The 22,375-nt window shown below is 42.0% G+C and overlaps 1 protein-coding gene across 2 annotated transcripts in view; it reads left to right on the forward strand.

Moving 5' to 3' along the window:
* The first annotated feature begins 21,928 nt into the window (after positions 1 to 21,928).
* Itgb6 (integrin subunit beta 6) overlaps positions 21,929 to 22,375 on the forward strand; it is a 124,739-nt gene continuing 124,292 nt past the window's right edge. For both annotated transcript variants that reach the window (XM_021156163.3, XM_085834855.1), the window contains exon 1: positions 21,929 to 22,160. The gene's annotated coding sequence lies outside the window, so the exon portion shown is untranslated. The remainder of the gene's footprint in view (positions 22,161 to 22,375) is intronic.

The raw sequence follows: 22,375 nt of genomic DNA on the forward strand, positions 1-22,375 counted from the left end.
GTTGTGCTATTATTGGTTCTACGCTCCCTAAAACTTCTGCTTTGTGAAGTCCAGACTGAAGGCAGCACACCCTCCGTGGATCGAGTATGTTGATCAGCCCGAGACTCTCACTACTTGATATTTTTTTCCATTAGTTAAGACAGAAAGTTGATAGCTCAGTCAGTAGGGGAGGGGAGATCTGCTGCTAGGTATGTCTGAACTAAGTGCCATACTCGTCTGGGTCAGATTTGGGAAACAACCTCTGTACATATAAAAGAAAAAAAAATGTCAGTTAAACATCACATAGTAGACAGCCATTAAATTATAAAAAAAAAATTAATTTATGAAGAAAGACCTTTTGTACAGATTGAAAAAAAAAAGATTTTCATAGAGATATCTATATGATCAAGAGAGTTAATTTTTTATTTTTGTTCTACTAGTGCTACATACTTGCCAGTGGTGACTTATTTACCGGTTCAAGATGACTCTGTAGTTTTCTTTCCTAGGACTTGTTAAACGCCAAAAGACATTTTTGAACTGTACATTTGATCAGATTGTTAGCTTTTTCTGTTTTATTTCTTTTGAGAACCTTTGAATAAAAACATCTGAAACTTTCTTCTTCCTGTCAGTTTTTTGAAAGTAGATGAAGCCACGCATCAAAATGTCACCTCATCTCTGACCTCGCTCTTCAGCTGAGTAGACTGGTTCAAAATTGAGTTGAAAATTATGTCAGATTCCATATGGATGGAAAATTCCATTTTCTTGAAAAAAATAAGAAACCTTCCCACCCCTGTGTTGCTACTTGTTTAAATCTGTGCTATGACCTTAGATATCTATTACATATCACCTGGCCATAAGTCCAGCCCAAACTACCCCCACTCATGGTCTGCTTTGGAGCTTCTGGTTCTTTTGTGGTATTGGCAACAGTCCTTGGCCTCAGACATCCTAGGTGGTGCTCTTGCATTAACTACCCATTGCTTAGAACAAAATAAAGATGTTTTCCTATTTGCAGCCAACACTAATGTGTCAAAATAACCTTATATTAAACCACAGCCTTTTAAAAGTGGGTTCTTTGTTCACAACTGGAGGTACCCATGATGCACTTGTGGGATGGGGATGGATGGGGAATGGGACCTCTCTTTTCCCTTCCTGACTTGCTTTATTGAAGGCATATAATACCAAAAATTGACACCTACCCACAGTAGAGTAAATGTTTTAATGGAGTTTATATGGTACTGTCCATATAGTTGACTTGACCAGAGTGGAGGGTAGAATTCCCACTACATTTCTCATTTTCAGTTATTCAGTTGTTCTGTGTATGTTTGATGGAAGGCTGCTCATAAACCACAGTGCACACTTGGGAGTCAGGGGACAACTTGTGTAAGTTAAGTTCTGTCTCTGCCATGTGACCCTAGAGATCAAATTCAGTCAGCTTGCTACACCATCCCGCAGGCCCTCGTTTCTGAATGACTCCTGAGGTCCATGGTGTGCTGTCTGAATTAGGTAAGAAACATGTAGATCCCTTTACTTGGAACAGCTGAGAAACCCCATACCCAGTTCTTGATGGCTCCTTGAGCAGAGGAAATATGTCCCCTTGATGATGACCAATGCTTCAGAGACAAAGACAAAGCCAGGCGGAACATGACTTCAGACAAAAAGGTCATTTCGGAACTTAAGCTATAGATGCCACCATGCTTACTAAGTACATACCTATGTGCCCTTCCCTATGAATAACGGCAGAAGCCAGAGGAATCACTAAGTTGCATGGCATCATAAGCTTTGTTAACCTTATTGTTTCACGTTCCCTGTGCATCCATCTGACTACATTAGACAGTCATCCCTTGGTATCCACAGGGGGTATGGGTCCTAAGACTCCATAGATGCCAAGATCCACACATACTTAAGTCCCTTAAGTAATTTGTTGGGGGTAGAGAGATGGTTCAGTGGTTAAGAGCACTGACTGCTCTTCCCAGAGGTCCTGAATTCAGTCCCCAGCAACCACATGGTGGCTCACAACATCTGTAATGGGATCAGAGGCTCTCTTGTGGTGTGATGGAAGAGAGCTACAGTGTACTCATAAATTGAATGAATGAATAAATAAATGTATTTGCATATAACTGCCTATATAGTTTGAGTCATTGCTAGATCTTGTGTGATGCCTAGTGAAACAAAATGCTGTCTAATAATAGTTATATTGTAGCATTCATAATGACAGGAAGATAGTCCATGCATGTGCAATGCAGAGGTATTTTTTCCCTTAAATATTTCATTGAAGACTCTCTAATTCTCATGCAGAATGATGGACATGGGCTAGCCATTTCCAGGAGTTTAGGAACACCTATGTACATGGAGCTTGACGTAGTTGACTTAGTATATATACAAAGACAAGGGGCAGCACTTCTGTGGATAAGCCAAAGTTTGCTGGGAGGTTAGCTTGTGTCAACTAGTCTATGAAGTGGAAAGGTTGGAAAAAGGAAAAGTATGGATACAACAGTTCTCTAGTGTGTGCTTGCTGCCTTTGGTGGCATTGCGGAGTGCTAGAGTCCCGGTACCCCAGCATCCTTGACTTGATGAGTGGTGGCCCTCTGTATGTCCAAGGGAGCACAAATACAATATCAGTGGGAGACAGGTGAGGCTCTCTAGCCCCTTAGGGATTGTTTAAATTTGGACACACAACCAACAGTAAGTAGCTTCTCCCCATCTGCACAGCCAAGAAGAGACAGATCCAGGAACACTGCTACAGAGATCACCAACCTGTCACATTCTCCATCTTCCCCTTGCCACAAAAAGCCTAACATGTCCAGTAGTTGGGGGAGGGCAGAAGACTCAGAACTTGGGTTTGAAGAAAGCTAAGCGGTTTCTTCTCAAATAGCAAAGCAGTGAGATCAGCATCTTCAGCCATGGCTGGGGACAGGGTGGTGACCATGTGCTCTGTGGCTGGCTGCTGTGCACTGGTCAGGATCGTCAGGATCTGGGGTCACTGGCACAGCCAGGAGGTGTGCATGGATAGCTTTCAGGGGGATCAAGTGCTCAGCAGTGGAATTTGAATCTTACTTACTCATGGGCTCCAGAGTGTCTCAGGCACTAGAGCTCCATCTCTGTAAGGTAAGGTCATGTTTGAGCTGGAGCCACTAGAGGGAGGATTTTATTATTCAACCTTCAGTGTGAGCCCAGAAAGAGACCAGAGGCAGTACAAACTTCAAGGCCAACTGCCAGAGAGTGTTGCATGCCTCAGAGCATGTACTGCTCAAATTTGGGCTTCAACAGAAGACCCCCAAACAGTCGTATTTATCATAGAGATGGGAGCAAGCACCCACATTGTGGGCTTTGTTGCTTAGACTGCAGAGTGACTTTGGTGGGATTTCTAAGGCCAGAGGTGGCCACGAAACAGAAAAAGCCAAAGAGCTGGCAAGCACATAGCTAGGCACAAAGTACCATCAGGTCTCCCTAGCTGCTCAGAATTAAAAGCAGGTGGCATTGGCTTAAACACACACACACAGTAATGCTATTATTATTCTAAAATGGGAAGACTTGATCATTCACATGGGCACAGAACATAAAGAAGAATAGACATCCCCCACCCTTTGGTGCCCCTAAAGCTGTTCCCCTGCTTGAACGCCTCTAATGATGCTTCCCCACACTTCACAGAGTATCTCTCTAACAGCCTTCACATCTTCTTGCCAAGCTGAGACTCTTGCCATTTCACCTCCTAGTGTTGGTTCTGCCAACTGGAATAAGCCAGAATCCTGTTCCAGAAGAAGTGAGCAACTGTCACTCAACAGTGATGTACTTCTCTGGGTTGAACATCCCAGAGAAGCTCAGTTTTCTCTCTTCCCCTTACTGCTGGCTGCACACTCCACCCCAGCAGCTCGCCGCCCCCATGTACCTCAGCTGACAGCAATCACTAGGTCACCAGGATCACCCCCTGCCCTGCTCCATCCAAAGACTCACAACAGTTTCCTTCCTGACTGACTGGGAGCGTGATAGATTCTTGAGATGTGAAGCGCGAACTTTGGTGACCAGAAGAGTCATGCCAAGGTGTTGAGTACAGAATTGTAGGTACAATACAACCTTAAGTATGAAATATTTGAGTATGAAAGTTGAGACTGTATTTCAGAGTGCTTAGTGGATAAAGACCTCATGGAAAGGCGTGTGGAACATTTTTATTATCTATGTCTAAAACTATGCAAATGATTATGCAAATGCAGGAGAGCTGGCCCATTGGTTAAGACTGGAGCAGCTCTTTCAGAGGATCCAACTTTGGCTCCCAGGAAGCCCATGACCACCTGTAACTCCAGATTCAGTGCCCTCTGCCAGTCTCTGTGGGCACCCGGATAGACATAAAAATAATTTTTTCCTTAAGATACTGTATAACACATTGGAAAGCAAGATTACATGACATGATCTCAAATGAATTGTTCCTTGACGGAGAAATGTTAAGTTTATCATCTTGATGTGGCAATGTCAAATAACAAAAACAAGAGCTATGTAAGAAGTTTGGGAGATCTGTGAGGGACCACAGCCTTTCTCCTGAGAAGCTCTGAGACACCAACCTATTCCTCATCTCTGATAAGAACTACTCCAGAGCGTTCACTGCTTTCTAGACCTTGTGACAGGTACAAACAGCTAATTCAGCTCTGCCCTTGCCCAAGTGAGGCTTGGAGCAGAAGTCCCAAGAGTGGGCATTGCTATGCTGCTCCTGGTCTGAAGTCACTGATGTAACAAGAAGGCATTATGTTGTCTCCTATTTGTGTATTTAATCGAGTAGCATATCAGATGCTTTCTATACAGCATTCTGAATTTTTTAACTATCTATCATTTGTCCTCCGTTACAGATTATGAATCAGCCGATACCTGTAATGGTTCTTGAATATCTGTTCATTGAATAGGTGGTTTCTTCTTGGGTATGGCAAAGGACCGTTCTCTGCAAGTGATTTTGAGATGCTATAGACTCTTAACCGGTGTGCTGAATTATGTCCCAGTCAAAGGCTCTTAGCCCATGTACTTCATCCCTCTTAGAGCTCCTTTCTCTTGCTTTACACTCACACTGAGAGTGCGCGTGAGATCACAATACCTAGTGGCTTACAGAGCATTTTAAGCTACTCTCAGGACACTGTCTACTTTGCTTCACCAGAAACAGCAGTTCAAGGCTGTCACTAGACTGCACATTTGGGTAAGTGGCCTTTTCCATAGCCAGCACACTGGAGAACAAGCAAACAGTAACTTCTGTTTCCTTACAAGGTACCTTTTCCGAGGATTCTCAGAAATGATAGTGCATCCCTGGTTTGCCAGCTAGCAGATCCTTGAGAACTGAGGACAGGAAACATAGGGTCCTGAATGGCCTATGGTCAAACGCTGTTAACATTAGTCCTCATTCCTTCTCCTAAATTAACAAGAAATTTCTGTTTGCTATAATGTGTGTCCCCATTGGAAAGACATTTGATGAAGTAAATATTTAAATTATTTTTAAATGCCAAATACAGTACAAAGATCTTCTCTGATCTGTTTGAAAGAAAAATACTGGCTTATGACACCACACAGAGGACAATTCTTGTACTATCACAATTCAACTATGAAAATAAGGAAAGTAATGTTACCACAGATAAGCCCTCAGACCACAGTCAGGTTTCATCAATGAGTCTCGAGTTGTTCTTTGTTGCAAAAAGATGCAGCTGGAAATCCCACAATGCACTCAATGGTCCTGTTTTTATTTTCTCTCAGTATGAAGTAGCTCATCTGTCCTTGACTTTCATGACTTCAATACAATTGAGGATTATAAACCAGTTATTTGGGGACATATCCTCCAATTGGTATCTGACATTTCTGGGTCACCCGCCACTGGCAGGATTACCACCGAGTAAAGCTGGCTCCCATCAAGAAAGCATGATGTCAGCTTGCTTTGTTTCCAGGCATGTCCTGCTTCCCACATAGCCACAGTGACATCTGCCAGCCAGTATGCCATACAGTTACCCTTTGCTACTTCGCAGTTACAAAGTAGCTTGGAGGAAGTGCTTTGAAATCATGGAAACACTCTCACCCTGTTACTCACCCCCTTATCTGGATGAAGAGGGATTTAGGTTCTCTTATTTTATTCAATGGGTTGTAAGTTGTTACATTTTTAAAAAGATTTATTATACATATATATATATATATGTATAATATATATACACACATATATATATACATATATATTATATATATTTATTATACATACACACACACACACACACACACACTGTAGCTGTCTTCAGATACCCCAGATGAGGACATCAGATCTCATTATGGATGGTTGTGAGCCACCATGTAGTTGCTGGGGTTTGAACTCAGGACCTTTAGAAGAGCAGTCAGTATTCTTACCTGCTGAGCCATCTCTCCAGCCCCTAGTTACACTTTTAGTACAACATTATCCCAAGTTTGGCCAGTGCAGCCAGCTAGTGTGTCTTTCAGGCACACCTGGTCAGTTTATAAACACTGTCTTGCATTTTGGTCTGCCCTGGTCACTCCCTACTCCAGCTCGAATCATCTATTTCTCTCAACCTCTTTTCGGTAGAACGTGGGTTTTACATGCTAAGATCTGGACATGTAGAGTTTATTCCCAACATGTCACTGTTCCTAATTCTTGACATTGGACCGTGCAGAGGGAGCGCATGCAAGTAATTACACATCTGCCTTACTCTGAACACACGCTGGAAAACACAGATTTATGCCTGCATACCAGTAATTTCAAACCATAGAATTCACTTTCCTTCATGTTTATATTTCTGACAAGCAGAAACCTGGTATCCCTGGTTAACTTGTCCATGCGATCAGTCCTCCTCTAACCAGTTAGTCTCCCATCTTGGTTACTTCCCAAGTTACAAGTTTCAGTCTGGATCCTTCAGGCTCCATCTCCTCCCACTGTGGGGTCAGTCTGGCAAGGAAGTGGCCCTGTATCACCCAGAGCAGGCAGCTATGAGGGGCTCTACCATACAGTGTCACAGGAGTGCCCTCTGGAGTAAGCTGGTCCCCTGAAATCTCCTCATCTCTGTCCTGTGACACATGGTAAAGGTTGGGACAGCTAATGAGCAGGAAAGGTGACTGGGAAACTGAGAGGAAATGGAAAGTAAGAATAGGAGCACAAAGGAGAGAGAGAGAGAATGGAACAAAATGGTGGGTGGTTCTAAGGGGCCTGCCAGGCTGGAAAGTGTAAGAAAAATAGAGGAGGGAGAGAAGATACACTGAGCAGTTGATTCCCTCAGCTTTCAGAGCTGTGACCTAGCAAACAAACTCTTAGCCACCAGCTTTGGTGGCTAAGTTCCATTAAAGGAGCCGTCGTGTTTCTAAGATACCAACAGGGAGCTGCCGTTTTGGACATCATAAAGCCAAGTCCCACACTGATCTTCAGAGAGACCTGAACCTCCCAGTTCTCCAGTACCTACCAAGAACCAGCTTCGTGGCACTTGGGGACATGGCCCGCCAGTTAAACCACTTGATTAAACATTATTATTATTTTTTTTAGTATTGCAGTTTGTGGTGGTTTGAATCTGCTTGACCCAGGGAGTGGCATTATTAGGAGGTGTGGAGGAAGTGTGTCCCTAGTGTCTCAGAACAGAGCTGCATCCAAAAGAGTACTTAACCCCCGCTATTTCAGGATGTTATGACATCCAGAGATAGGCAAGTGAGTGAGAATAAAATCAATAGGCGTGGCCATCCTCTAAGGTAGCTGGAGTCCATATAATACTGGGAAATGTGGGCACAGCGACAGAGCACAGTGGGAGACTGCACAAAGGCACGGGGTAAAGACAATAATGAAAGAATCCTCAGAAGAAACCAACCTGCCTGAGCCTGGGTCTTGGGCACCAGGTCTTCAGAACTTCAGGAAAGTAAGTCTCCATTGCTTAAGCCATCATGCTTTGGAAATCCAAATGGCTAAGACAGTTCCTGTAACCACGGCCACATCTACTGGCTATGGTTTCCTCGTGCCTTGTGGGCTCTTCCCTTTTCCCCTTCAGATTTGAGGAGGGCAGCAGGCTCCCTGTTGCTTCCTGTCAGTGTTGGTTTCTCTGAACTGGGCCCAGCCTTGGCAGTTGCATTTATTCAAGTGACGTCACTTACCACATCTGGTGTCACTTGCAGGGACACAGACATTCATTTTGATCCTTTTACAAGCTGCCTATGCTGTCCCTAAATGTGAGTTCCCTGAGAAGAGAAAACAGCAGCCCACCGGGGAAGCACCGCATCTCCATATTACTGAGTAAAACCCTTCAGACTTTCTGAATCTGTGATCCTCTTAGAATATACAACCAAGCACTTAGTTCTGCAAAAACAGAGGTCCTGCCCTGGGAATGATGACATTATACCTGCAGTGAAAAATAAAACGGAAAAAAACGGTTAGAAGAAGGCTATCTTGCTTGTAGATATATAGAACTGGGTGTTGAACCCACAGCCTTGGGCATGCTAGGCTAGCACTTTGCCACTGTTCTATATTCTCACGCCTCAAAGGGAAGGATAGAAAATTGTTTTTTCTTCACCACGGTGCACATTTGTTTCTGAAACAATGGTACCTCTATTAGATAGCTCTTTGGTTACTGTGTGATTGGTTCCTGTTAATTGTCAATTCATCAGACTCTAGACTTCCCTGGGAGATCAGTCTCCAGGCACACCTGCGAGAGATTATCTAGATTAAAGTTAGCCTCTGAGAATGTCTGAGGGATTATCTTGATTATGTTCATTGATGTGGGAAGACCCATCTTAATTGTAGGTGGGATCATCTCCTAAGCAGGGGATCCTAGACTGTAAGTAGAAAAAGGAAACTGGGTAGTAAACACACATTCAACTTTTTGCTTCTTGACTGAAGACTCAAGCCGCAGCCACTGTGGTAGACTGTAACATGGAACTGTCGGCCAAGATACTCAGGAAATGGACTCAGATGGGGACCAAATACCTCAGAGTAGTAGTTTGAGGAAGAAAGATTTATTTAGGCTCTGTGATGGTTTGAATATGCTTAGCCCAAGGAGTGGCACTATTTGGAGGTGTGGCCTTGTTGGAATAGGTGTGGCCTTTTTGGAGGTAGATTGTCACTGTAGTGTGAGCTTTAAGACCCTTGTCCTAGGGCTGGAGAGATGCTCAGTGGTTAAGAGCACTAATTGCTCTTCCAGAGGTCCTGAGTTCAAATCCCAGCAACCACATGGTGGCTCACAACCATCTGTAATGAATATCTCATGATGCCCTCTTCTGGTGTGTCTGAAGACAGCTACAGTGTACTTGTATATAATAAATACATCTTTAAGGAAAAAAAAAAGACCCTTGTCCTAGCTGCCTGTAAGACAAGTCTTTGGAAATCTTAGTTCCTCCTGCACCATGCCTGCCTGGATGCTACTACCATGCTCCCACCTTGATGATAGTGGACAGAACCTCTGAACCTGTAACCTGTTGCCTTCATCATGGTGTCTGTTCATAACAGTAAAACCCTAAGGCAGGCTCCCTGATTCAGCATCCTTAGCTCATCGGCTTTTAGTGCTATTGTTACTGACCCAAGATAAAACTGAAGAATCTCATGTTATGCAAGAGGCAGAGAGAAGCAGCAATAAATAAGAAGGAGCCAGGGCAAGGTGAAGCCTAGAGACATCTCCAGGGAGCTTTCTGAACCCAGCCTGCATTTTCCAGGGTCTGCCGTCTTCTAATAGTTTATTCAAGTTTGAATTTGCTGATAGATTGATCCACTGGGGCAGGCAAAGCTCTCTGCCTACTGCTTGCATCAGCAGCCAAGCCTTTAATACTTGAGCCATTTTTAGAAAATATTTCATGTCTAAATAAGAACACCCATATTCAAAAGACTTGCCTCCTGCCAGGGAAGCAAGGAGGCCAACTGCTGATCTTTCGACTCCAGACCCTCTCCTTCGACTCCAGACCCAATCCTCCAGCTTCACTCCCAGCTCTGCTGCCTCTTCCAACATCCTGCCTCGATCTGCAGTGGATCACACAGATCTTTCCCTTCTAACTTCTCTCTCCCACTCATTGCTTTATCCCAGCAGCCGCCAACTCCAGAAGACCAGGGAAGCAAACAGGCTAACTACAGATCTTCACCATTCCCTCCATGCCTTGAAGTCTAATTCACTGGTCTCATCCCCAGCTCTATAGCAGACCTGTTGTGAACCTCTCTTACCCAAATTCTGCCCACATTCCTAGGGAACAAGCAGGCCCTAATGGTCCACCCTGCTTTCCTCCATCCTGGGGTCTCACCAGACTCCCTAATTCCTTAGTGTTCACTCCCAATACCCAGAAACACATTTTACCTGGACCTTCAGTGGGTAAACCTACCAGAATCCAGCAGAATTTCCTATCAGGCAACACACAGCTACCACACTTTCTTAAGAAACAGATTGTGTAACAGAAACCAAGGAACAAAGTATCCACCCAATAAAGTGGAGACCAGGTATCAGCACCTAGAAATGCAATCGTCCCAGTTTCAGATACCCAAACAGCCTTGTGAAAACACTGTCAGTAGCAGCCAATATAATGTGTCTACTCTAGAGCCCAGGAACCTTATCACAGCAGGTCCAAACACACACACAAAGACCTTAAAATAAGCCTTATGAATATGATCAAGGTCTTTACAGTGGAAATTAATAAATTCCTTAATCTATGAAAATACAAAGAGTGGAAGGGAATGAATACAACAGTTCAAAACATGAAAGTGGAAATAGAATCAATAGAGAAACCCCAAACTGAGGGAAATCTGGGAATGAGAAATGTAGGAACTTGCACAGGAACCTCGGAGGCAAGCCTCACCAACAGAATACAGGAGATGGGAGAAAGAAGCTCAGGCACTGAAGACAACAGAAGAAATGGATGCCTGAGTCAAAGAAAATTTGTTAAACCTTAAAAAATATGGGCACACAACATTCAGGAAATCTGATATATTATGAAAAGACCAAATTGAATAATATTAGCAATAGATAAAGGAGAAGAAACCCAGGTCAAAGTCACAAAAAATATTTCCAATAAAATCTTACAAGAAAAATTTCCTAAACTAAAGAAGGAGATGCCTATCAAGGTACAAGAAGCACACAGAACACCAAATAGATTGGACCAGAAAAGCACATCCCCTCAGCATATAATAATCAAAACACTAAATGTATACAGCAAAGAAAACCCTTTTTTTTCTTCAGGCTTTCTGTTGCTGTGAAAAGACGCCATGACATCTGTCTAGGCCCTTCTAGCCTTTGGAGATTCTATTAAGAAGTTAGGTGTTATTCTAATAGGTCTGCCTTTATAGGTTACTTGCTCTTTTTCCCTTACAACTTTTAATACACAACCTATCTAAACATATGGGATACAATAAAGACAGTTCTATTAGGCAAGTTCACAGCACTAAGAGCCTACATTTAAACAAACAAACAAACAAACAAAAAATGGAGCCTTAGCATAATAGTAACTTAGCATCACAGTTAAAAGCTCTAGAACAAAAAGAAGATGTCACACCTGAAAGGAGTAAATAAACTCAGGGCTTAAGTCAATAAAAATAGAAAAAATAGAAATAAACATGCAAAAAAGAACATACACACAATGAAACAAAGAGTTGGTTCTTTGAGAAAATCAATAAAATTGGCAAACTCTTATCCAAATTAACTAAAATACAAAGAGAAAAATATCCAAATTAATAAGATTAAATGAAAAGGGGACATATCACCAGATACCAAGGAAATCCAGAGAATCATAAGGACATAATTTATAAGTATGTGCCCTACCAAATTGGAAAATGTAAAAGAAATAGATAATTTTCTCAATACATACCATCTACCAAATTTAAATCAAGATTAGCTACGCAATTCAAACAAACCTAGTGAAATAGAAGCAGTTATCAAAAATCTTCCAACCAAATAAATAAATAAATAAAAAGAATAAAAACAAAAAACAGGGCCAGATAGTTTTAGCACAGAATCCGACCAGACTTTCAAAGAACAGTTAACATTAATACTACTCAAATTACTCTGCAAAATACAAACAGAACATTGCCCAATTTATTATATGAAGCCACAGTCACCCTGATATTCAAACAACATACAGATCCAACAAAGAAAGAAATTTACAAGCCATTTTTCCTTATGAACATAGATGCAAATGTACTCAATAAAATACTTGCAAAGTGAATCCAAAAGCATATCAAAAAGATCATTCACCATGATTAAGTAAGCTTCATCCCAGAGACGTAGTGATGTTTCAACAAATATGAGTCAATAAATGTAATCCACAATATAAACAAGCTGAAAAACAACACATGATCACCTCATTAGATGCAGAAAAGACCTTTGACATAAATTCAACACCCCTTCATTATAAAAATCCTGGAAAGATTAGGAACACAGGGGGCATACCTAAACATGTATAAAAGTTCATTTACAGAAAGTCCATAGCCAGCATCTACTTAAATGGAGAGAAACTCAAACCAATTCCACCAAAATCAGGAACACGACATGGTTGCCCACTCTTTCCACACCCATTCAATATAGTACTTGAGGTCTTAGCTAGAACAATAAGACAACTGAAGAAGATCAAGGGGATACAAATTGGAAAAGAAGATGTCAAAGTATTGCTATTTGCAAATGATATGATAGTGTACATAACTGACCCTAAAAGTTAAAATCTCCTAGAGCTGATCAACACGTTCAACAAAGTAGCTGGATACAAAGTTAACTCACAAAAGTCAGTAGCCCTCTTATATACAAAGGACAAATGGACTGGGAATAAATCAAGGAAACAACACCTTTCACAGTAGCCTCAAATAATATCAAATGTCTTTTGGTAGCTCTAATGGAGCAAGTAAAAGACCTATTTGATAGAAATTTCTAGACATTGAAGAAAGATATTTTTTAAAAATCAGAAAAATCTCCCATGCTCATGGATCAGTAGGATTAATACAGTAAACATGGTCATCCTACCAAAAGCAATAGACAGATTCAATGAAATTGTTATCAAAATTCCAACATAATTCTTCACAGATCTTGAAAGGACAATTTTCTGCTTTATGTGAACACAAAAATTCAAAGTTAGCTAAAACAATCCTAAAAAGTGTAAGAACTGTGAGAAGATGCACTCTACCTGATTTCAAATAGTACTTCAGGGTCTAGAGAGATGGCTCAGTGGTTAAGAGCACTAAATGTTCTGCCAAAGGTCCTGAGTTCAATTCCCAACAACTGCATGGTGGCTCACAACCATCTGTAATGGAATCAAACTGTACTCCAGAGCTATACTAATAAAGACTAGTATTTGATGGTATTGCACAATACCAAAACATTAATCAATGGAATTTAACTAAAGACCCAGATATAAATCCACACACCTGTGGACACCTGATTTATTTTTGTAAAGAAGCCAGAAACAGACTGGAGAATAGACAGCATTTTCAACAAATTGTGTTGGTTAAACTAGATGTCTACATGTAGAAGAATCCAAATAAATTCATTATCAACCTACACAAAACTCAACTCCAAATGGATCAAAGACTTCAACATAAAAACAGATATACTGAACCAGATAAAAAAGAAAATAGGGAATAGCCTTGAACTCATTGGTATAGGAAAAGGCTTTTGGAACAGAACATCATTAGCACAAAAATTAATAAATGGGACCCCATGAAACTGAGAAGTTTCAAACACCTTCATTTAGACAAAGAAGCAGCCTATAGAATAGAAAAATAGTTTACCAACTACATATCTGAGGGCTAATATCTAAGCTATATAAAGAAGTAAAATAACTAGATGGCAAGGGGCAGGAGAAATGGCTCAGCGATTAAGAGCACTGACTGCTCTTTCAGAGGTCCTGAGTTCAATTCCCAGCACCCACATGGTGATTCACAGACATTTGTAATGATATCTGATGCCCTCTTCTGGTGTGTCTGAAGACAGTGATGCTGTACTCATATAAATAAATAAATAAATAAATAAATAAATAAATAAATCTTTAAAAAAAAAACACCTAGACATCAAAAAGTCGAATAACCCAATTAAAAATGGGATACAGATCTAAACATAAAATTCTCAAAAGAGGACATTCAAATGGCTGAGAAACACATTTTTAAATGTTTAATATTGTTAGCCATTGGGGAGATGCAAATGAAAACTGTTTTGAGTTTCATCTTACATCCTTCAGGATATGGAGTAAGAGCACTCACTCATCCATTGCTGGTGGGAATCCAAACTTGGACAGCCACTAACAAAATCAGTATAGCAGTTCTTCAAAACTATGGGAACTGATCTACTTCTGGATCCAACAATACCACTCATACCCAAAGGATGTTTATTCTCCTACAGAGACACTTGCTCAGCCATGGTCATTGCTGCTATAATCATGATAGCCAGATTACTAGAAACAGCCTCGATGTCCCACAGCAGACAATTAAAAAAAAAAAAAAAAGCTGTAGTTCATTTACATAATGAAGCTTTACTCGACTGTTAAAAAATACTGAATCATGAAATCTTGGGTAAATGGATGGAACTAGATATAAAATGGTCCTGAGTGAGGTAACCCAGAACCAAAAAGACAAATATGGTATGTATTTGTTTATATGTAGATATTAGCTTTGTGGATCCATAGAACCACATAGATCTCATTAGGAAAGCGAAATGGAATAGTTGTGGATGGATGAAGATGCTGCAACAGGAATAGCAAGAGGGGAGGGGGAAGGGAGAGAGGGATGAAGGAGGAATATGAGGAGTAACAGCTAAAAATAAGGGCCATTTCAGGGGTAGTATGGAAATCTAATACAGTAGAAATTTCCTAAAATATATATGTATATGAAGGAGACCTAAGTGAAATCATCCAATAATGAGGAGACCAAGCCCCAACTGGCCATTTCTTGTCATCAAATGAAGCTTCTAATACCAGAGTGGGATTCTATCTAATTGACTTGTTTGCCAAAGAGGTTGGTTTCATGGAAATTCCCCAAAGAACCCAGGCTGTTGCCAAGACTGTAAGTTGCCCTCCACAAAATGATGGCAAGTTCTCATTGCTAAAGACAACACCTACACAACTCATTGAACATGAAGATGTTGAGCTGGTGTCTACATAGAGCCTTCACCTCTGTGTTCTAGTGTCTTTGGAGCAGAAAGGTACTCAGCCAGGCTACCAAAAGAAAAATGTAAACACTGAAAGAGGAATTCAAAAGCCAAGTCAAGCACAAACCCTTTGATTGACAGCGTTGTTCCAGCTGCCAGATATGACAGGGCAGTGGTGGCACAAAACTTGTGTGAACTAACCAGCCAGTGTCTGATTGGACTTAAGACCCACTCTATAAGATGGAACCCATAGCCAACAGTGCTTGGGTGACCAAGAACCTGAGACTAACTAGCTCAGAGACCAGGGGCAAAACCAAATTCTACTGGTCTTAAAAAAACAAAAACAAAAATAAAAACACATAGCAATGAGATGACACCTAATGGTGTTCTTCCATACTCATAGATCAGTGTTTTCAGCCACCATCGGACATGTTTCCTCCCAAAGTTGATGGGAACTGACCCACAGCTAGACATTACTAAAGAGAAAAACACTAAGTGAGATTCCTCTATCAAGTTCCTCCCCTAGGGGCCCAGGGAACCCAGTGGAGGAGATGGGGAGGGTAGAGGTGGCAAGGGAGGGTGGGAAGAGTGCAAGAGCCAGAGGGAGTGGAAGACACCAAGAAAATAAGGCCCTCTAAGTCAGCATGAGCAAAGCTCACATGAACTCACACACGGACTGAAGCAGCAAGTGCAGGGTCTGCATGGGTCTGTACCAGGTCTTCTGGATTTATATTATGTTTTCCAGTTTAGAGTTTTTATGGGATTCCTGAGTGTGCAAACAAGTGGTCTCTGACTCTTGTGCCTTCTCTAGGGCTCTCTTCCTTCTGTTTGTCTTGTTCAACTCCAATAGTTAGTTATTTCTCTTTTTATTTTATTTCTCTCCCTCAGAAGCCTGTTTGTTTTCTTTTTTGTTGTTGTTTCCAACACAGGGTTTTGCTGTGTAGCTCTGGCTGTCCTGGAATTCACTTGTAGACCAGGCTGGCCTCCCATGTGCTAGGATTGAAGGTGTGCACGGGGAATGCCCAGTGTCTTTTTGTTTTTGAGAGACAGAAGGGGGTTGGCTCTGGATGAGAAGCGAGGTGAGGAGGAAGTGGGAGGAAAATGTCCTAAGGGTTTAAGGTCAGAGGCCTTCCATGGGACTTCTAATCACCTTTCTGTCATTACTTATAAGTGAGGAGAAAATGGCACATCAGCTTGACACATGGGCAGCAACAGGTTTTCTTTAGATTATTACAGCATTTAGTTGACACTGAGGCAGATGGAAATTTATTGGGGACTTTTGAATAGAACCTCTCTCTGTTCAGCTGGTAGATGAGACCAGGGGAAATGCAAAGGGTGACTCAGTGCAGACGGTGCCCCCCTGTGTTTTCTTGGGAGCACAGCAATAATGATTTAGTACAGACGGTGTGTCTGTCTCTCCTGTGTTTTCTCCATAGCACAACTTCTAGCTAAAAGAGGCACAGAACCCAGGTGTAAAAATAAACAGAACTTAACCCACAGGTGACTTAGATCACAAAATGCTAAGCCTCTCTCATCAAATGACACATATTAAATTCAGCCCATATCGATATAAAGTCAGTATACAACCTTTATAAGACAGTAGAGGCGAGGATAGGGAAAATATGGAACAATATTATTTCATGTTCCATCTTTAAACTGTTCTGTTTAATTATCACAATGTATTGATTTAGTGGCCTACACATATGACTTATAAATATGTGCTGCAAATACCTGCTTAAAATCTTTGGCTACCATGATGTGCTATTAAAACTTAGAAACCACAGGGTTTGTACGAAGGAAGGAAGGAAGGAAGGAAGGGAGGGAGGGAGGGAGGGAGGGAGGGAGGGAGGGAGGGAGGAAGGAAATGTCTATGGACATCCAAGTTTTAGGCCTTCGAAAATTTTCTGTGTTCAGTTTGACTTCAAAGAAAACAAAATAAGGAATGTGAGGGCCAAGAGCCTTGCCAGAGTCAGGAGTGTGTACATTTGGTTGACTGCCACCTCTCAGAACATTTTAGAAATATTCGGACTGTAGTTGGAGACCTAAGGGACCACCCACTAGTACCAAAAAAAAAAAAAAAGCCTTCCAAAAACAACAGGGGTCAAAATGAGGGCCAGCTCCTCACCATTTCTGTGCTCAGGGCAGGGCAGGCTGGATGTGACAGTAATCTTGTCCAACTCAGTTTGCATCTCAAAGGCATTCCTGAGTGTCACTTTGGGCAGGAACCCTGGAAATGAATGTTATCACAGCATGCAGAGCTTGGAGTTGACAGGAAACATTGCAGGCAGAGAAGAGCCATGCAGACTAGACAGGGGACCAGCCTGGAGCTGGGATCCCTCAGCATGCCCTTTCTCTGATGCCGCCAGCAAAACAAGAGCTCAGCCTCAGGCAGAGCTGTGAACTGTATACTTATTTATTGCCTGGATTTTCAAGCAAATGGCTATGAAAATACATTCCTGGAGCAGGAATCTCGTTATAGGGTTCTGAAAGTGGAAGCTGCTTCCAAGTTGCTGCATTTTTCAGGATTTCCCACTGATTAAAATTAAAATCTGGTTGAAAATCGAGGGACCTGTGGAGATGTGGCACCTCCAGGAAGGTATCCTGCACCCTCTAGATATTCCCTTCAAAGGCAGACAAGTCTAAACCACCATCGTTGGTACCAAAAAGTAGTTTCATATCCCTGTACAAGCCTCCAGATGACAGAACCCTTGAAGAAGGAAACTAGCCTTCTCTGCAATTAGCAAGAAGAAACTGATGATATCAGCACAACACTTCCTGAACCATATCTTTGTATATTAAATACCTGCTCATTGTTACCACTTAGCTGTTTGTTTGCTTTTTTGACTATCCATCAGGGCAGGCGTTGAATAAATCCTGCTTTTCAACCCCCTGTTCAGCTCACAGAAGACCATCAAAGCACTAAAAGTCTCTGGGTGAACACAAGTGCAGTGTCCTCTGTACCACACTGTGAGGGGGGTGTGAGCAGATCTTGCCTTTTTTCAGGACTGTGGGTTCCAAACTGGGTTTACCCCTTTTCATGCCAGCAAATTCTCCCAAGAGGATTTTCAAAGTGCATCCAGCATCCCCCCGGTGTTTATTCTTTCCTCAGTCCCCTGCTTCAGCTCCTGGTAAAGTCTGTCTCTGCCTCCTCCCCCTTAAGGATGACACACATGCACTTTTAACCAAGCTCTCGCTTTGAGAAATAAAGGTGACATCTTGATTTATCGTGACTTGAACTGCACCCTTGGCAATTCCAACAGGTTCCTGGGACTTGAGGCATGTCTGTCATGTTTTATGGCTGGGGCCATTTCCATCTTGGCTGAAGAGCTGAGAGTGGAATTTTAACGATGAATTTCCTTGTGTTTAATAAGCTAAAGTCAAAAGGCCGTAGTCTGCTTTCCGATATGCACGAACAACTTCCAACTAAACTTACTCATGTGCATCTGAGTCTAGCTAAAACACTCCAACTCTTGGGCACTATTCAATAACGTACCTAAAAACAAAACAAAACAAAACAAAAACCCAGCCTCTTAAAGGTGCATAAAGAATATAGAAGAATGTAAAGGCATGAGTAGAATAATCAAAACTGTTTTATTCTTTTGGGTAAAGTGTTTGGTTTTCAAGGAAACAATCCCAATTGGACATTCTTATCTCTAGAGCCTCTTGTCTCTTCCACCCTTACTCCATTCACACCCGCACCTCTCTGAGCCTGTCATGAAAGGCTCATTAGACTGGCCCCATGCTGTTACTTAAGGAGCTGCTATGGTTTCCCTAGAACACAATATGCCTGGGTTCAAAAGAAGTCAGACCAAGTTCTTTTCTGACAATAGTTATATGGACTTGGGAAACGTGGTATCTAGTCATCTCTAAACTATTGGCTTTGCCATCATATAGTATTAAGAATTCAAAAAAATTGATGTTCAAACTGTCCTTCTAATTTAAAGCATGTTCTAGTTCTTGTGTGCCCTCTGTAGAGAGCAAATATTGAATGTGGGAGATTTCTTAAAAGAACTTTGTTTCATCATTTAAAAAATAAAGTGTGTGTGTGCGTACATGGAGATGGTAAAGATAAACTTATCTAACAATGATTGGGGGAACAGTATGGAGGAACTACTTAGGAAAGCAATCCCAATGAATATTGGTAGCAGTGAGATGGATTATGTCTCCTTTGATCTAATAGCTCCACATATAAAAGTTTGCTATCAGAAATTTAAAAAAATAACAATAGAGTATACTCGAGCATGGAGAACTGGCACGTCTAAAAAACGAGTGTTTGAGCTTTCTACTCCATATCCCTAGCTGGATGATACTTAAGTTAAACTCTTGTAATATTAGATGTAGATCCCATTTTGTAATAACAGGACTACCTAAAAAAAGTATTGGAAAGAAATAGAAGAAAACTCTTCAACAGTAAATGCTATAAGATACTTTGTATAGGATTCTTGGAAGTATTGGATTTTGAAGTATCATACCTTAGCTAAATATGTTTCTTAAATAGCCTTCCAATTAATCAAAGCTCTTCCCCAGCTATCCCTGAAAAAAATGGTATGGAGACATGGTCCTGGGTGCTTTTATCTTATTTTGGCATCCAGCTTTCTGTAAGTTCATAGATATCCAGGCTAGTGCATTTGGCATCTGCTCAAATAGCAAATGCTTGGATTTAGTCAGTGAGTGTCATGAGGCCACCATCAAAGGAGTATTCAGTCATTGCACACACCCCCTCCTCCCCAAACAGCATGGTTCCTGTCACTAAAGCCTCAAGAATGCTGAGCAGCAGTGACCTGTGTCCTGGTAGGAGAGCCTATGTCTATGTTTCTGTCAACTGAGCTGGAGGTAGGGATACTGGGGATGCAGGAGTGACTACGGATGGAGTTGGTACACTGAGAGGAGATGGCCATATTCAGATGGGAAAGTTCATCTCATCTGCACGGAACATTGAAGTCTAGACAAAAAGGTGGCTGCAACAAATAAAGAGCATTCATTAGTTAACAAAAGTGAAAAGAAACCTACAAAATGAGCAGAACACTTGCACACGTGGTCTTTTAACTCCCTCAGAAGTAGCAGCAGTATCTTCATATGAAAGCCAAATCTAGTGGTTTGCTTTGTCGGTGTGAAGCACCATAGCGGGTAGTTACTTTTCTTGCCTCTGTGTCAAAAGCAAGGGAGAGAGAGTTGACTTTAGTTTACAGTCTGGGGGTACAGACCATCACAGTTGGAAGGTTAGGCTGCAGGAGTGGAGGAATCTGGTCACATTCTATGCACAATCGGGAAGTGGGACCAGACGGAGGGAAGCTGATGCTCATTTCTTGTCTCTTTTGTCAGCTCAGAACTCCAGAGCATGGAATGGTACTACCTACATTCAGAGTGGATTTTCTTCCCTCCATTAAACCTCTCTGGAAATACCCACACATACATGCCCAGAGGTGTCTCCTGGGTAATTCTAATTCCAGTCAAGATGACAGTGATGACTAACCCCCACAGGTAATTTTTCTTCCGTTTCAGCACATCCTATGGCTGACTTATAAGTGGAACCTCATGCACTGCCAGGTGGAGTCTTTCACCAGGGAGAAGGAAGGTCCTTTAGGTCAGGGAGGCCACCCAGGAAAGGAGCTTGACAGAGAAGAGGAACTCCTGTGACAAAACTGGAATCAGGTTTTGAATTTCAAATGGAAATGTTTTCTCACATCTGAGTTCATTTAAAAGGACAAATATGTGCTTCCATTACAGGAAATTAACAGCCCATTAAGGAAGGCTCCTGGAATCAAGAGAGATATAAAAGGTGGTTTGGAAGTTTTATCACACTTATACCCTACCCCCCCCCCCCCACACACACACACACATACACTTCTGATGGATAAGCTCAGATGCCAGATGCTAGCAGTTTTTCTAAAATCCCACAGCCAGTGGAGTCTGGATTCAAACCCGGGTCTCTCAGCTTTCTCTGTTCTTGCTCCAACATACCTCAAACCCTACAGCAGTTGCAAGCTGCTAAACCGTATCAGCATGCCCACTGCATGTTCAAGCAGCAATGTAGCATGACTCAAAGGGCTTTGGAGCCAGAAATGTTAAATCCTGAATCTCAGGGGCTGTGTAGCTCTGGACAGCTTAACTGACTTCTCTGAACAGCAGGTTCATCTATAAAGCAAGGACTATATGCTCTACCCCATGGCTTTAGGATGGAAAATAAATGGGCCAATGCATACCAAGTGCTGGGTGAAGCTCTTGGCATGCCACAGGAGCTCAGAAGTAGTGTCGATCACTAAAGTCACACCACTTTCTTAGAGACCTGAACTTTCAACTTTAGCCTAGAAAGAGTGGTCATAATAATTCACTCTTCTTGACAAACGCTGTTTGGACATTTCTGTTCTCAGCTGTGCCTGGCCAAAATAAACCTAATCCAATCTGGCCCAGTTACTGCTTGGCTCCATTTTGAACACTAGTCTCCTCAGTTGTTATTTTCAGTCTCTGGTTTTCCCAAACAGGCCATTTTTAGAGAGTAGTGAGTTTAAACCTAAGCTGCCAATAAAATAGATTTATCTTGAAAACAGCAGGGCTCTTCTAAAGGAATGTCAATATAAATACACACAGGGTCCAGAGATTCTCTGCAAGTATTGTCACTGGCCTGGGTATGTGCTCAACTATGAACTCTCGCAATTCTATTTTGGGGGGTTCGTGTCTATATATGTTTTACCAACCCAGCCATCCGCTAGGTTTGGATGTCCTTTCAGAGTGAACTTGATCCTGTTTCACTTTTGGTCTCCCTCCAGAGGAGCGAATGCGCTGGCATAGCTCTGCCATTTGTCAGCCAGAAGTCTGGCTCCACATTTGCTCGTCAATCTAAACCTAACCTATTCTCATCCGCGCGCTTGCGCGCGCTTGGGGGTTTGTGTAAATCAGCCAGGCGCTCTGTCACTCAGCAGCAGTATCTCTGCCTAGCGGTGTACACCCACATGCCTTTATGAAATGTCTCATTATGCCGGTGGAAGAAATAGTCCCATGAATGTGCTTTTTCAGGGATGGTGACAACAGAATGTTTTAAGTCTATTCACTACCACAAGGATCAATGGCACTTCTGCCAAAGACTTTGCTCACGGGTACAGTAACGCATGTCAGCACTTTCTGAGATTAGAGGGTCTCCCGTGCGAGGTAAGTGGACCAAGTTTTCTGCATGGCTAACAAACGCAACCCCCAGTTTCAGAGCTGAGTGTTTCCTATGTGGCCACGGATCATTACAGACCAACTCTGCTTTGGGGATCCATAATGGCATTTCGACTTTCTCAGCACTTGGGAACCCACGAGTGTGACCCCAGATTTATAAAAGAGCCCCCCTTCTTAGCTCAGTGTGCTTTATTCTCTCTTCC

This window comes from Mus caroli, unplaced genomic scaffold, assembly GCF_978045245.1.
Source record: "Mus caroli unplaced genomic scaffold, Mus_caroli_1 scaffold_2, whole genome shotgun sequence".
NCBI lineage: Eukaryota > Metazoa > Chordata > Mammalia > Rodentia > Muridae > Mus > Mus caroli.